Below are 14,669 nucleotides of genomic sequence, written 5' to 3'. Positions count from 1 at the left end.
TTCCTTTGTTATTTGTTATTGACTTAAGAAAAGAGAAAACTTGCCTGGTATTCTTTCACATACTGTTTCTTTACCATTTGTTCTATTTTTGTATTCAGGGAATTCTATTATTTTATTTATATGGTTCATCACAAAATATAATATTTCTTTTTTTTAACTTTTATTTAATGAATATAAATTTTCAAAGTACAGCTTATAGATTACAATGGCTTCCCCCCCATAACGTCCCTCCAACCCGCAACCCTCCCCTTTCCCACTCCCTCTCCCCTTCCATTCACATCAAGATTCATTTTCAATTCTCTTTCTACACAGAAGATCAGTTTAGCATACATTAAGTAAAGATTTCAACAGTTTGCTCCCATACAGAAGCATAAAGTGAAAAATACTGTTTGAGTACTAGTTATAGCATTAAATCTCAATGTACAGCACACTAAGGACAGAGATCCTACATGAGGAGTAAGTGCACAGTGACTCCTGTTGTTGACTTAACAAATTGACACTCTTGTTTATGGCATCAGTAATCACCCCAGGCTCTTGTCATGAGCTGCAAAGGCTATGGAAGCCCCCTGAGTTCACCGACTCTGATCATACTTAGACAAGGCCATGGTCAAAGTGGAAGTTCTCTTCTCCCTTCAGAGAAAGGTACCTCCTTCTTTGATGACCTGTTCTTTCCACTGGGATCTTACTCATGGAGATCTTTCATTTAGGTTTTGTTTTGTTTTGTTTTGTTTTGTTTTGTTTTGTTTTCCCCAGAGTGTCTTGGCTTTCCATGCCTGAAATACTCTCATGGGCTTTTCAGCTGGATCCGCATGCCTTAAGGGCTGATTCTGAGGCCAGAGTGCTATTTAGGACATCTGCCATTCTATGAGTCTGCTGTGTATCTCACTGCCCATGTTGGATCATTCTCTCCCTTTTTTATTCTATCAGCTAGTATTTGCAGACACTATTCTTGTTTATGTGACACCTTTGGTTCTTAGTCCTATCATTATGATCAATTGTGAACAGAAATTGATCACTGGGACTAGTGAGATGGCATTGGTACATGCCACCTTGATGGGATTGAATTGGGATCCCCTGGTACGTTTCTAACTCTACCATTTGAGGTAAGTCAGCTTGAGCATGTCCCGAATTGCACATCTCTTCCCTCTCTTATTCCCACTCTTATATTTAACAGTGATCACTTTTCAGTTAAGTTACAGCACTTAAGAAGAATTGTGTATTGATCACAGTATTCAACCAAAAGTATTAATTAGAACAAACAAACAAAAAAATACTAAGAGGGATAACATATTAAGTTGCTCATCAACAATCAGGGTGAGGGCTGATCAAGTCACCGTTTCTCATAGTGTTCATTTCACTGTAACAGTTTCCTTTTTGGTGCTCAGTTAGTTGTCACCTATCAAGGAGAACAAGTGGTATTTGAGTGAAATATTTCTAATTAATTGTTTCTTCTCTCTAAATATCTTGTGCTATATATTTATTTATGCTTACAAATTTATTTTATTTTATAGGTGCTAATACATTATTTAAAACTTTAAGTAAACTATAAACATAGTTTAAAATCTTTTAGAGGATATTATTGATTATTATTATTATTATAGTTTATAAGAAAACTTTAAGTTTCCTTCCTGAGCCAATTTTTTATCGATTTGTATTACCACCACTCTCGGTGTCCCTTATGTAGTGGTTACACAATGAATTGCAACTGGATACTCAATTTCAAAATGCAGAACTGTCCCATAATATGAGCTTAGTGTACTGCTCTATGGGAATATTTGAAGATACTTGTTAACATTGTAAAAATATTGGAAAATCCAAATACCTACCCAGTGATTTAGCTCAATGGCTAATTAACGCTAAATTTAGGCCTGTAGCATCTCAGCTCATGAAGGCTGCAGGCCTGAATAAGAGCTTCCTTATTTAAATCTCCAGTGAAGCATGGGAAATCAAAACATCAATTCCTGGGTTCAAACCTTGGGTCTCACTTCATTTGTCCACCTAATAAAGAAGAATTTTGGACCTCATATGAGAAAAATTCCCAGTCATATAATGTAGACCGCTTCAGGATCAAGACCCCAATAGGCTGTCAGGCTCATCCTTGTAAGACATACTTTGCTTATTAGTTTTCATAATGTATCAGTATCATAGGTTCCAATTTGAGTAGGGGAAGATTCTCAAAGCATAACTCAAGGAAGTGTAATCTCTAAAAAGATACCCTGAACTGCACTATGTTTATATTTAAGAAACATTGATCCAAATCACGTTCATGTTTTTCCATGTTTTTCCAGTTAATTATTTCTGTTAAACATTACAATTTTGAAATAGTGATGTATCATAATAAAATATTTAAATCATAATAGTTCTAATTCTAAATATTTATCAAGTTAAAATAATATTAATAATGTGAAATGACTAATAACTCTTTAGTCTTTATGTGTTAGATAGTGTTCTAAATTCTTGAAATATATTAGCTCGTTAAATTGTCATAAAACTTCATGATGTGAATAGCTTTATTAACTATTAATAACAGAACTAAGGCACAGAGAGGTGAAATACCTGCCCAATGTCATAATGTTATGAAATACCTGACTGGTATATGTCCTTCTGATTCAATAGGGATCTTGCCTTCCAAACATTAATATATGTAAATAAAGTTCTTCGAAATATAATATAAATAGATTATAAATATGTATTTAAAAAGTTATTTTAATTTTAATTAATTTTTATAAATTTAAAAATAAGAATCACTATGTTTCTCAAGTTGTATTTATGAAATGCATAAAGTTTGTATACCTTAAAAAAAGGTTTCTGGTTAAAAAATATTACAAATAAGAAACTGATGACTCATTCATTTGATTATAGAAATGGTACATCTAAATCAAATAAAGGTTGTCAAAATTAATCAAGTTGTATCCTTTCAGGAAGCAGAAAGAATTTCAACACATGAAATACTGCTGATTTCATCTCTTTAAAGTACAATCAATGTCTAAGTTGCTAAAGAGTTCACAAGCCAATCTATGGATTTTCAAGTATTTAAGTTTCAGTACAAATTTCACCATGATCTAGTTCACTATCAATTCATAATATGTAATTTTTGACACTGGACAAGTAAATCCCTTTAGGGAAATAATGAGAAAGCAAAAGTTAGAAATTAAGAAAAACAGTTTGATTATTTTTGAAATATTTTCAAGTAATCCATGTCAGAATTGCCTTTCCAGCATACTTGTCTCTCAAACCTTATGAAGCCATCCCCTTCAGCTTGCTGACATTTCCAATACTTTAATTGGGACACCAACCCCTTATTATATTTTGCTTCAGGGATCCAATAGTACCTATGGAACATTTTAAATTGAATAGCCCTCAGGCCAGTTCCTCCACCACGTCCAAATAATTGATGAATATGCTTGTCTTAATTCCTTATTTTAAATTGGTTCTTTTCTCTTTTGCTTCTCATTTTAAATTTTAAATTATTTCCGGCATCAATCCTTTAGATAGTTGGTATCCGATTATTAGGTTCTTGACATTATGCTACTTTATTGCTTTGTTATTTAAAACAATAAAAAGAAAAAAAAAGGTACTTAATTCTACAAAGAATAATACTTCCTAGATGGAAATGTCTTACTATTCAAAAAATTAGTGTTAGATGATTACCAAATGAGTCATGAGAGATTGATATCTTAGCAAAAATTCTAGAAAAATCTAAACAGTGTTTCTACTATAATAAAATTACTGATAATTGCTAATAAAAGAGAATGGAATCTTACCTGAACAATAAAGTAAGAAAAAAAAAAAAAAAAGGATGAGTGACAAAAACTCTGAGGAAACATCTTACATCTTTATGTTTCCTTTGAAACATAAAAGGAAAACAAAACCCTAATCTAATTAGGAAATAAAAACAGCAAATATTTAAATGTTTCTTAACAAATGTGCCTAGTTTTCTGAGAAATTCACTGCCCTTCTCAAACTCAAATAAGGTTGATATATGAAAAAAAAATGACCATATAATGTAAATATTTTAACTCTTTCAAGGATTCTATAGTTCATTACAAATGTACTAGAAGACACACAAAAATGTTCAAATCAGCAGCACAAATTATAATGTCAAAGACAAATCACATGGCATGAACAAAATGGATAAATAGTTTCACATTCCCATAAGGAAATATTAAACAGCCATAACTACAGCTATAAAGATATCATGAACAAGCATGGGTAATAAAATACTGAATAAAAAAGAAAGTATCTGGAAATTGTATGTACAGTAATATTTTAATAAATTTCAAAGCAAACATGTAAATAATATGTTTTGTATATGAACACATATTTTCAGGAACATTATGAAAGGACGATTGATCAATAAACACAACTTTCAAGATGGTGGCTATGGGGTAGGACTCAGGAATGTAGACAGAGGCAGAACACACAGGCGGGTGTAAGTTACTGGGTTAAATGAAAAGGAGCCATGTACTGTCGAATGATGATAACATGTCAAAAACCAAGGATTTGAATTAAATCAGTTCTATGCACCTGAAATAAAAAAGGAAAATATTATTGACAAAATTGAAGAGAAAATTTACAAACCATATTCTGTTTTAAGCAGAAGTCATTGTTTCTATGGATGATCATCTGAACGAGAATCAATAATGCAGTTAATGAAAAAAAAAATTCTATTCAAATTTCAAAAATAAAAAATGCATAAGAAATTATTTATCCAATAGCATCATTTTCAGGATAAGAAAGTAAGGTGAAGAAATGTCATGTTTCTCAAGTTCACACAGATATTTAATAGCAGAAAAAAGCATCTAGGATTTGTGTGGAAATATTATGACTTCATACATCATTTACTGAAATTTTTCTAAGAATGCTTTCTTGTAATTAGAGTTTGCCTTGTTACAAGCCTCAAAATTCATGCCCTAAAGATAGGAGGGTACACATTTTCAACTTAAAAAAAAACATAGTAAAAGATTAAAGTAACTGAAATTACAGCTCAAAAAATTAAGAAATATGTAATTAATGATACTATTTACTGGACTACTAACCATCTAACTGAATACTGAAGATGTCCTGGAATATAATACAAATAAACTTCAGAGAGTTTGTCAAAAACGGAAAAAAAAGATAACATGCATTTTCCATGTATGTTTTGAAGACTCGTCATATAGAATCTGTGCATTATTATGTTCTAAATTTGTAATTTCACACATAGGAGACAGATACAAAGGCCTAGGAAGCTGTTCCTTGTTCTTCTCCTTCTTGGTGAGAAAAAAATCATAATATAGTCTGAATTAGGGGAAAGATCCTAAATGTATACTTAAATAAAAACACATGAAGGTAAAATAATGTGTGCCAGTCCTCTTTTAGGTGATGTGTAAAATAGAATATGATGTGAATTCCACCCTTAGTAAGTAGGAAAAGCATTCTGCTTCAATAAGAAAAAATGTGTGCCTTTGTATGTGTGTGTGTGTGCATGAAGCTCGTATAGAGAGAAGAGAGCCATAGCAAAATAGAAGGAGTCATTTACTTGAAAATATGGAAAGATACAGATGAACTTAAAGAAGCAAAATTTTGGTGAAAGTATATATACACCTTCTAGAAGGAAAGACAGATACTGAATATCTGTCAATGATGAAGTGCTAGGAAAAGGAAAAAGCACAAACAGCAGGAAGTAGACCAAAAATATGACCAGGAAGATATAGTTTATTGTGAGAGCAGGTAATGAATGGATTCCCAGAATGCTACTATGACTTGAGTCTCCAGGTTTTAGATTAAAAAACTTACACTCTAGGACTGCTATATGCAGCATGTATTGAATCCAAGATGAAGACTCTATAACAAGATAGCAGCAAAACAAACAAAACCAACCAGTGTTTTTCAAAGAAAATTTCAAATTAAGATATATTCTCATTGAAGATGAAGAATGAGTTATTTCCAGACCTATGATTATATTTGAATGGTTTAATTTCCAGTGATGTCAGCACAATCACTTATTCCTATACTAGTAACTAGGTATAAAAATAAGTGATGGAGAAAACAATGAATAGATCACTACTACACTTTCAAAAGGTGCTAAAATTTCTGTGGATAAAACAAATGATAATAAAATCTTTTTTCAAAAAAATCATGCTGTTAATTCAAGTTCATGTTATTACTAATGATTTCTTAGAAGTTATTTTAAGAAATCGTCCTATAATTTTCAATATAAAATATTACTCTAGGAACAGATTTTAGCTTTTTTATTAATATGCCAACTAAGGATGTCTACATGCCATATTGGAACACCTGGATTTGAATCCCAACTCTGGGTCCTGGATTCAAGCTTCTTGGTAATACAGATCCTGGAAGACAGCAGGTGATGGCTCAAGTAGCTGGGTTTCTGTCACCAACCTGGACTTAGTTCCCAGCTCCCAGCTTGAGTCCAGCTCAGTCCTGACCTTTGAAGGAATTTGGGGAGCTCTCTCTCTCTCTCTCCCTCTCTGTCACTCTGCCTCACAAGTAAATAGGAAAAACTTTATAATAAACTATTACCCCAAATAGTAGAAATTATTTTGGGAATATTGTGTAGTATTCAAAATGTAAGTAATAAAGTATTTAACAATAAATCAGTTTCCATTTGCACTTGACTATTTTTTTCCTTGCTTTTTAGATAATGGATGGATATCCTTTCTGACAAGGACTAATGTATGCTTAGCGTTAGCATTTGTTGAATGAAAAAAGAATAAAAGGCATATATGCAGATTAATTCAATCAGCTAATAAGTGGTGATTAGTAAACTGATAAATTTTCATTTTCACATGTTATATTCAACATATATTTGATTAAACATTACTAAAAAATAATATTCTGCTGTAGTTCAGCACATTCTCTTCCCACAAACTTCATTGTTTTCTCTGTCTCATCTCTATTAGCACAAAAAAGCTTTTCTTTCTTGAATACTAGATGAAAGAAAATCCTCCTTGGCACTTTATTGAAAATTGTTTTCTTTTGCACTATACCTTTATCTGCAGTTCTGCCTTATCTGTAATAACTTGTGTATATGGTTTTTAATCTATAAATTATTTAAGCATAATAAACATTGTATCTCTATTACTATTATCATAGTGATTATTTTCAGTGAATGAGTATGTGTATGCATGTATTAAATAGTCTATATATATACAAATAAGTAGGTATACAGACAAACCACTTGCATTTAAATATTGATATATATTTCATTATATACACTGGTATAAAACAGTAAAATTTATTTTGATATTGATGTGTAGATTGGACTAGATGAATCTTAGATATCTTTTAGCTCTAAATTGTTATGATTATGAAGAAAAATTACATATATCAATGGCTTCTCTAACTGAATATTACAGTATTTCAAAAGACTTCCATATTTTCTGGGGATAATTAGGTAAGTGTGGAATAGTTCTCAATCTTGATTTTTTTTGATGTTGATTTATTTACTTTCATTTTTATTTTAAATACAGAGAGAAGGAGAGATCTTCTATTTGCTGATATACCACCCAAATACCTGCAAAAGCCAATGCTAGACTAGTCCAAAGCCAGGAGCCTGGAGCTCCATCTGAGTCTCCCACATGGATGGCAGGAGCCCGAGCACTTGAACCTTCATCTGCTGCTTCCCAGAATGCATTAGCAAGAAGCTGAATTGGAAGCAGAATTGCTGGGACTTGAACCAGCACTGGGATATGGAATGCAAGCATCCCAAGTAGTGGCTTAACCTGATGCACACAATGTCCACCCCATCTTTTGCTTTTTCAAACTTGAAGACTCTATAATAATGAGTAGCTAGGATTCATAGAAACTATCATAGACATGCTACAGACATACACATGTATCTGAAACACTGCCAACCTCTCATTAACTTTATATTTAATACTTTATAGTTGTTGCATATTCTAAAAATAAATATAAATTTTCCCTTTGTATAGCTTCCTATTCATTAGATGCTTATAGGCTGGATAAGAGTAACAAATAAGATGAAAATATTATTTATGTTATAATCACAATTTATACCTCTTCTAGAGCTCTGTCAGACTTTAAGGGCTCAAGTGCCCCAGTTGTTAAGAAACTGGCACAGTTTTAGCCAGGAGGCCGCATGGCCCAGCAACCTGAGCCAGGCTCTACCCCCATCCTAATGGGATTCGCTGCTCCTGTTTCCCTGCCCAAACTCAGGCAAAGTTTTAAAAGGGCCTGTTCCTGAACATGCGCTCTCTTGGTTCTCTCTTGGCCTTTCTCTCCTGCGCTCTCTTGGTTCTTCTCTCTTGGCTCTCTCTCTTGGTTCCTCTCATCCTCTCGTCTCTCATCTCTCTGCTCTATCTTCTCTCCTCACTAGCTCCTCTCCTCTGGCTCTCTCTCTTATACTCTTTCTCTCTCTTTTCCTTCGCCGCCCCTTACTCCAGTGTCCGGTGTGTTTTGTGACGGCTAACATTAATATATAACACCAGTGTCTTTTGAGTCTGATTTGGAGAAATTATGGGCATAATTTTCATCCATTTTTTTAAATTTATTTCACAGAGTTAGACAGTGAGAGAGAGAGAGAGAGAGAGAGAGAGAGAGAGGTCTTCCCTCCGTTGGTTCACCCCACAAATGGCTGCTACGGCCGGAGCTAAGCCAATCCAAAGCCAGGAGCCAGGTGCTTCCTCCTGGTCTCCCATGTGGGTGCAGGGGCCCAAGCACTTGGGCCATCCTCCACTGCCTTCCTGGGCCACAGCAGAGAGCTTGACTGGAAGAGGAGCAACCGGGACTAGGACCTGGCACCCATATGGGATGCTGGCGCCGCAGGTGGAAGATTAACCAAGTGAGCCAAGGCGCAGGTCCCTTCATCCATTTTTTCAATCTATGTATGTGCTCAACAGGATGGAGGAATTTAGGAATGCAAATATCTATACAATTATTTCAAAAATCATGTGTCTGTGTCTGCTAATATAATTTTGACCATTACTTTATATTATGAATATATTAAGAGTTTATGAGTTTATAATCTCTCTTAAAAATATTGGCATATTTACCATTAATCTTCTTGTATATTTTCACAAAATATCAAATACATGAAATATCTGCTGGAAACTCTTAAATCAAGACTACTTTTGTTTTAGAAAATTATCATGTACCTGATATACATAATTATTTATACAATATGAATGCTCTTTTCTAAAATTCACACATTAGCCTTAGTAAATAGTACTATTTTCCAGCACTACAGTCACCAGATGTTGGTTCACTGTCAGACTTACTCAACTTGAGAGTTAAATACTTGCATTCTGGTGCAAAATTCCCTAGGTAGTCTCTTTTTCATCTTTTCATTTTCTAATTTACACCCCTTTCAGGTGGAAATCACTTCCACAAAAGAGATCATTGGTTATGCTTTTCAGCAGTGAAGTGTTTGCCTCAGGTTAAGATTGTCTCTTAAATTAATATACATAAAAAACAATACCCTAGCTTTTCTTCTCCACCTACCTCATGAATTGTAATTTTATTCTTTCATAAAATTTTCAAAGAAATTGAAAACTTCTCCACCTCCAAATATTTTTAAGAATTTTTATTGCTTTGAGAGAGAGAGAGAGAGAGAGAGAGAGAAACTTCCTGAGACTTCCCAAATACTCCAAAAGTTCCAGCTAGAATGAAATCTAGGAAACTATAGAACTAGGTTTTCCATGTGATTGGCAGGAATCCAATGAGCCATCACAGTTGCCTCCCACCTATATTAGCAGGAAATATAAGTCAGGACCTAAACTGAGTATCAAACCCAGGTACTCTGAGTACTCTGATGTGGGACATGGGCTTCTTTAATACTAGTTTAAACGTCTGCCTCTGATTTTTATTTAATGGTTTTTCTTTTACTTATTCCGCACCCCTGAACCCCTCACTTTCATGTCATTTCTTGTCTAAGCAGTGTTCTGCAACCTAATGTTTAAAACTCATGATTACACCTAAAAGTATCCTGATGAACAGTAGCATATCAATATAGGAAAAAGTCCTTTGGACAGCAATTACATTATTTAAAAAAAAAAAAAAGTAGGCCGGTGCCGTGGCTCCCTAGGTTAATCCTCCGCCTGTGGAGCCGGCACCCTGGGTTCTAGTCCCGGATTGGGGGCTGGGGCGCCTGATTCTGTCCTGGTTGCCCCTCTTCCAGTCCAGCTCTCTGCTGTGGCCAGGGAGTGCAGTGGAGGATGGCCCAAGTGCTTGGGCCCTGCACCCGCATGGGAGACCAGGAGAAAGCCCCTGGATCCTAGCTTCTGATCGGTGCAGCGCTGGCTGCAAAAAAGGAAGACCTTTCTCTCTGTCTCTCTCTCTCACTAACTCTGCCTGTCGGGAAAAAAAAAAAAGTATAATGCAGTCAGGGCTCTCTACTTCTGGATGATAGTTTGGTGGGTAGGTTTGGCTCTCATTACCTGTGCAACTGGAAAGTTTCTGTTCATAAATATATATGTATCAATATGCCCTTCAATTAGTACAGATTCTTCTGCCTACTGTTTCTGTTAGTTTTGTTTTGTTTTTATTATTTGAGGCTTTTTGGCCTTTACAATAGTATGTTATGTTGTCTGGATCATAGGTCCAGGGTCTTGTTTTCCTGAGACCTTTGCTTCATTTGCAAAAGAAATGTCTCCTTCCTTTTTGTGCTTTTCTCTAGAAATGCAATGGACAGTGTTATCAATCAAAATAAGCTGGAAAAGAGGATGAAAAATAGTTGGAGAAGAGATGTTTGATTATGGACAACTTGACGCTGTATCTCTGAGCTTTATAGCTTGTGTTAGCAACCCAACAGAGGTAAAATTACGGGTCATTATTAATAATATATTTGATCTTCAGGAAGAAGAATTATCTTTTTTCATACTTTATATACCAAAAACCCAACACAAGAAAGGAGATAATAGATTGTGAGCATGTCCTAAACAAATATTACATAAAATTAAAGCCAACTGGGAAAGAATTTCTGTAGTAAAAAAGGGTGAAGTTTTATACACAAGAACACACAGCAGAAAAGAAATGCTGAGTCCCAGAAATGTCACTATGCAATGCCTTTAGTTTACAACACACGTCAGTCTGAAGGCCCTGTTCAACAATTAAGTGTTTACAATGAATGTAAAATCTTAAACCTTCCAGATCCTTTGGGAGAAAGTAATCAAGTCCTAGGCTCTTAGAAATAAGCAATAGTTACAAAGGACCAACAAAATACTAAAGTTAAACAAAATACAGCAAGTGTTCCTGAGTGAAAATTTAAACACATTCTCTGAGGAGTAAGCACTTGGGGTAATCAGTTAAGGTGGTATTTGGAATGCCCACATCCAATATTGGAGTGTCTGGTCCAAGTGTTGGCTCTGCTACTGATCTCATCTTCCTGCTAACATGACCGTGAGAAGCAGCTGACAATGACTCAGTTGGTTGGATCCCTGCCACCCACATGGATGATTCTAATTCAGTGAGTTCCAGGCTCTTAGCTTTTGTCTGGCCCAGCCACAGTTATGGTGATCATTTGAAGAATATATAAGATGATAGGAGACTCTCTCTCTCTAAAAATTAAAAAAAAAAAAAATTCTGGGGCAGGTCTTGTGACATGGTGGGATAAGCCACTGCTCTTTGGGACACTCAAATCCCATCTAAGAGTGCCAGTGTGAGTCCTGGCTACTCCAATGCCAATCCAGCTTCCTGCTAATGTGCCTGAGAAGGCATTGGAAGATGGCCCAGATGGTTGGGCCTAAGCCATATAAATGGGAGACCAAGATGGATTTCCAGGTTCCTGGCTGCAGGCTGGACCAGTCCTGGCTATTTTAGGCATTTGAGGAATAGACCAGCAGATAGTTCTCTCTTTCTCTGTTTCACTCTCATTCTCACTCTCTGTGTCTGTTGCTTTGCCTTTCAAGTTAGATGAAAAAAATTAATTATCTGAGAAATCTCAAAAAGATAATTTAATTTATCAATGCAAATCCATTAACAAGGGGAGTAGAAATTGATATGATTCCCCTATATTAAAATGAATTTTGACTTTAGTGAAAGCTCTGATTCTTTATTTCATACTTTTTAGCCCACTTAAAGTCTTATATATATTGAGGCATAAATACTCAGAAAAGAAAATGGCAAAAACATGCTGTATATAATGGTTTAGCATAATTACATTTATATTTAAAACTCAGTCCTTTTAAAATTTATTATTATTCTAAACAGTCTTAACATATGAATATGTTAACTCCTAAAATTTAGCTTAAAAATTTATAGAATTTAAAAAAAAAGGCTCAGAGCTTCTGGTATCAGTTTGTTAAGGACAATACATGCCTTAAATTGATTAATTTATTTAAACACAAAGTGTCTGTGAATGCTGCATTAAGAAAATAATTTATAGTCTGTATCATCATGAGGGAGTTCCTCAAGCTTTTGAATTTTTAAAGTAATGAACTACTTCCTATATTTATTGTCCACTTGAAATCCAGACAGAGGCTGTGCATATAATTTCATGGTCATTGTAGTTTCTACCATTTCCTGACTAATTAGAGTAGCTATCCTAGGACTCAATGTGGCTTGTTCTAGAAGCCCTCTCCCCCCTCTCAGGAAAGCACTACATTAGTGGTAACTATACAAATGTGCTCAAGGATTGTTTCTGTATAGATTATATTGCACAATGTAATGAAAGTCGCAAAAATCCAGTGTGCTATCTCAGTATCCCTGCAACACTTTATTCCCTTATTCAGCATAATGTCCATTCAGTAGGAAGGTCTTTGCTCCATCCAAATAAAACATCATAAACACAACGTGGTTTTTCATGTTTCTCAAGGAAATATCAAAGAACGGACTGTGTGTCTTATGCCACACAGTGAAAATGTTCTAAAAATCCTTTCTAGTAACTTGTCTCACCAGACTCCTCAAAGCAACTGATCAGAAATGGTGTTGTTCTCTTGCCCATACTTGCTCACTGATACCAGTCCCTGCTATGTGTTTTTGTCTCTTTTGGTTCCTGATTCAACCTTTGATCTTACCTTGATGACCTCTTTCCAGTTGCATTCCTCTTCTCTCTTGACGCATAAGTTGCTCTATTTTTAGATTAACTTTTCCTGTAATTAACTCAAGAATCTTCTTGCTGCTGTTAATTTGGTTTTCAGCTCTAGCTAGCTGTATGGCTGAATTACATGTCTTTACCCAGCCTTCTGGTTGCTCTGATAAAAGGTATATATTGCCTTTTCTGACTACATTCACCACAGAGTTTTAGTTAGAGAGACAAATGCACTTCCTATTTTCTGTGGTGTGCAAGCCCAGAACTGAGAAATGAGTTTCCTGATACCTGAAGTCCCATCTATGACACCTGTCTTCGGCTCTCACTCCTGTTATCTGTCTACACTAGGGACCATTCAGCCAACGATGCTTTCCTCTCTCCGTCTGACATGGTCTAGTAGACAGAAAATTTGTTGATGCTTCCTGTTTTTTCCCAGAGCGACTCTCTGTAGCAGAAATATACAGGGATTGATCATGTTCCTGGTTTTTCTTTGATATCACTACAGCTGCCTAGTGAAGCTCTTGTTCCCTTATCTCTGAATTACAGTGTCGCAGTAATGCTTCGACAATTCCCTTCCTTTTCTCAGTACTGCCATACAAGGTGGGACATAACTATTATTTTCTAATGTCATAAGCTCTTTAAACCTCTGTCATTATGTTAATAAAATTTATACGAAGTAATAGATAATGTTTGAAAGACTTGTTAACCAGGGCTTGCGCCGTGGCGCAGTAGGTTAATCCTCCACCCGCGGCACCGGCATCCCATATGGAAGCCAGTTTTAGTCCTGGCTGCTCCTCTCCCAATCCAGCTTTCTGCAGTGGTCTGGGAAAGCAGTGGAATATGGCCCAAGTGCTTGGGCCCCTGCACCCGCATGGGAGACCAGGAGGAGGCACCTAGCTCTTGGCTTCAGATCAGCGCTGCTCCGGCCTTTGTGGCCATTTGGGGAGTGAACCAATGGATCAAAGACCTTTCTGTCTCTCCCTCTCACTGTCTGTAACTCTACCTCTCAAATAAATAAATAAAATCTTCAAAAAAAAAAAAAAAAGACTTGTTAACCAACAGTTTTTGAGAGGTTTATCTTATGTTCTATTATATAATTTTAATTAACTAAAACTGTGATATGATGCAATTTTATTTCATTTAAATGAAATTGGGAGTTGACTGTAATGACAGTGTGACAATAATTCATAACTGACTACATAAAATAATGCCTAGATTGAAAGAGTATGCTGTTCATAAATATTTGAGAATAGGTCATTAAAAGTGCTGATTATGGACTTAAGTGTCTCAGTTGAGAATGACAATAATTCTCTTTTGCCTGATGATAGATCTTGTGTAAGTCACTGAGTATCTTTGCACCAGTCAGTTTCCTTACCTGGAATGTATGCAAAATGTACTCCATGAACTACAATGACATTTCCAGATTAAAGTTTTCCTATTTAAATAGTATATATATTTTGTGATTTCTTTAATTAATCTAAACTTGATGAAACACACATTCTTGACTTTATGTCACATAGAAATGGATATAAATCAAAACAGAAATATAACCACATGATACTGATATATTTTAATTTAATATCATTCATCATTATCTTAATTGCTACTTTATGTTTTTGGAAAGCTTATAAACATGTAAAAACTTATAAACTTCTCTTTGCAAATGCTTTTGATTAAT

At 35.0% G+C, this 14,669-nt stretch overlaps 1 long non-coding RNA gene across 1 annotated transcript in view; it reads right to left on the bottom strand.

Moving 5' to 3' along the window:
• Positions 1–2,761: 2,761 nt before the first annotated feature.
• LOC149127771 (uncharacterized) overlaps positions 2,762–14,669 on the bottom strand; it is a 133,276-nt gene continuing 121,368 nt past the window's right edge. The window contains exon 3 of the long non-coding RNA XR_016229940.1: positions 2,762–4,527. This is a non-coding gene — a long non-coding RNA (uncharacterized LOC149127771). The remainder of the gene's footprint in view (positions 4,528–14,669) is intronic.

The sequence above is a fragment of the Oryctolagus cuniculus genome, chromosome 2 (genome assembly GCF_051225735.1).
Source record: "Oryctolagus cuniculus isolate XC-2025 breed Fujian yellow rabbit chromosome 2, ASM5122573v1, whole genome shotgun sequence".
NCBI lineage: Eukaryota > Metazoa > Chordata > Mammalia > Lagomorpha > Leporidae > Oryctolagus > Oryctolagus cuniculus.
Note: the sequence above shows the minus strand (reverse complement) of the source record. Positions and strands in the feature narration are given on the sequence as shown.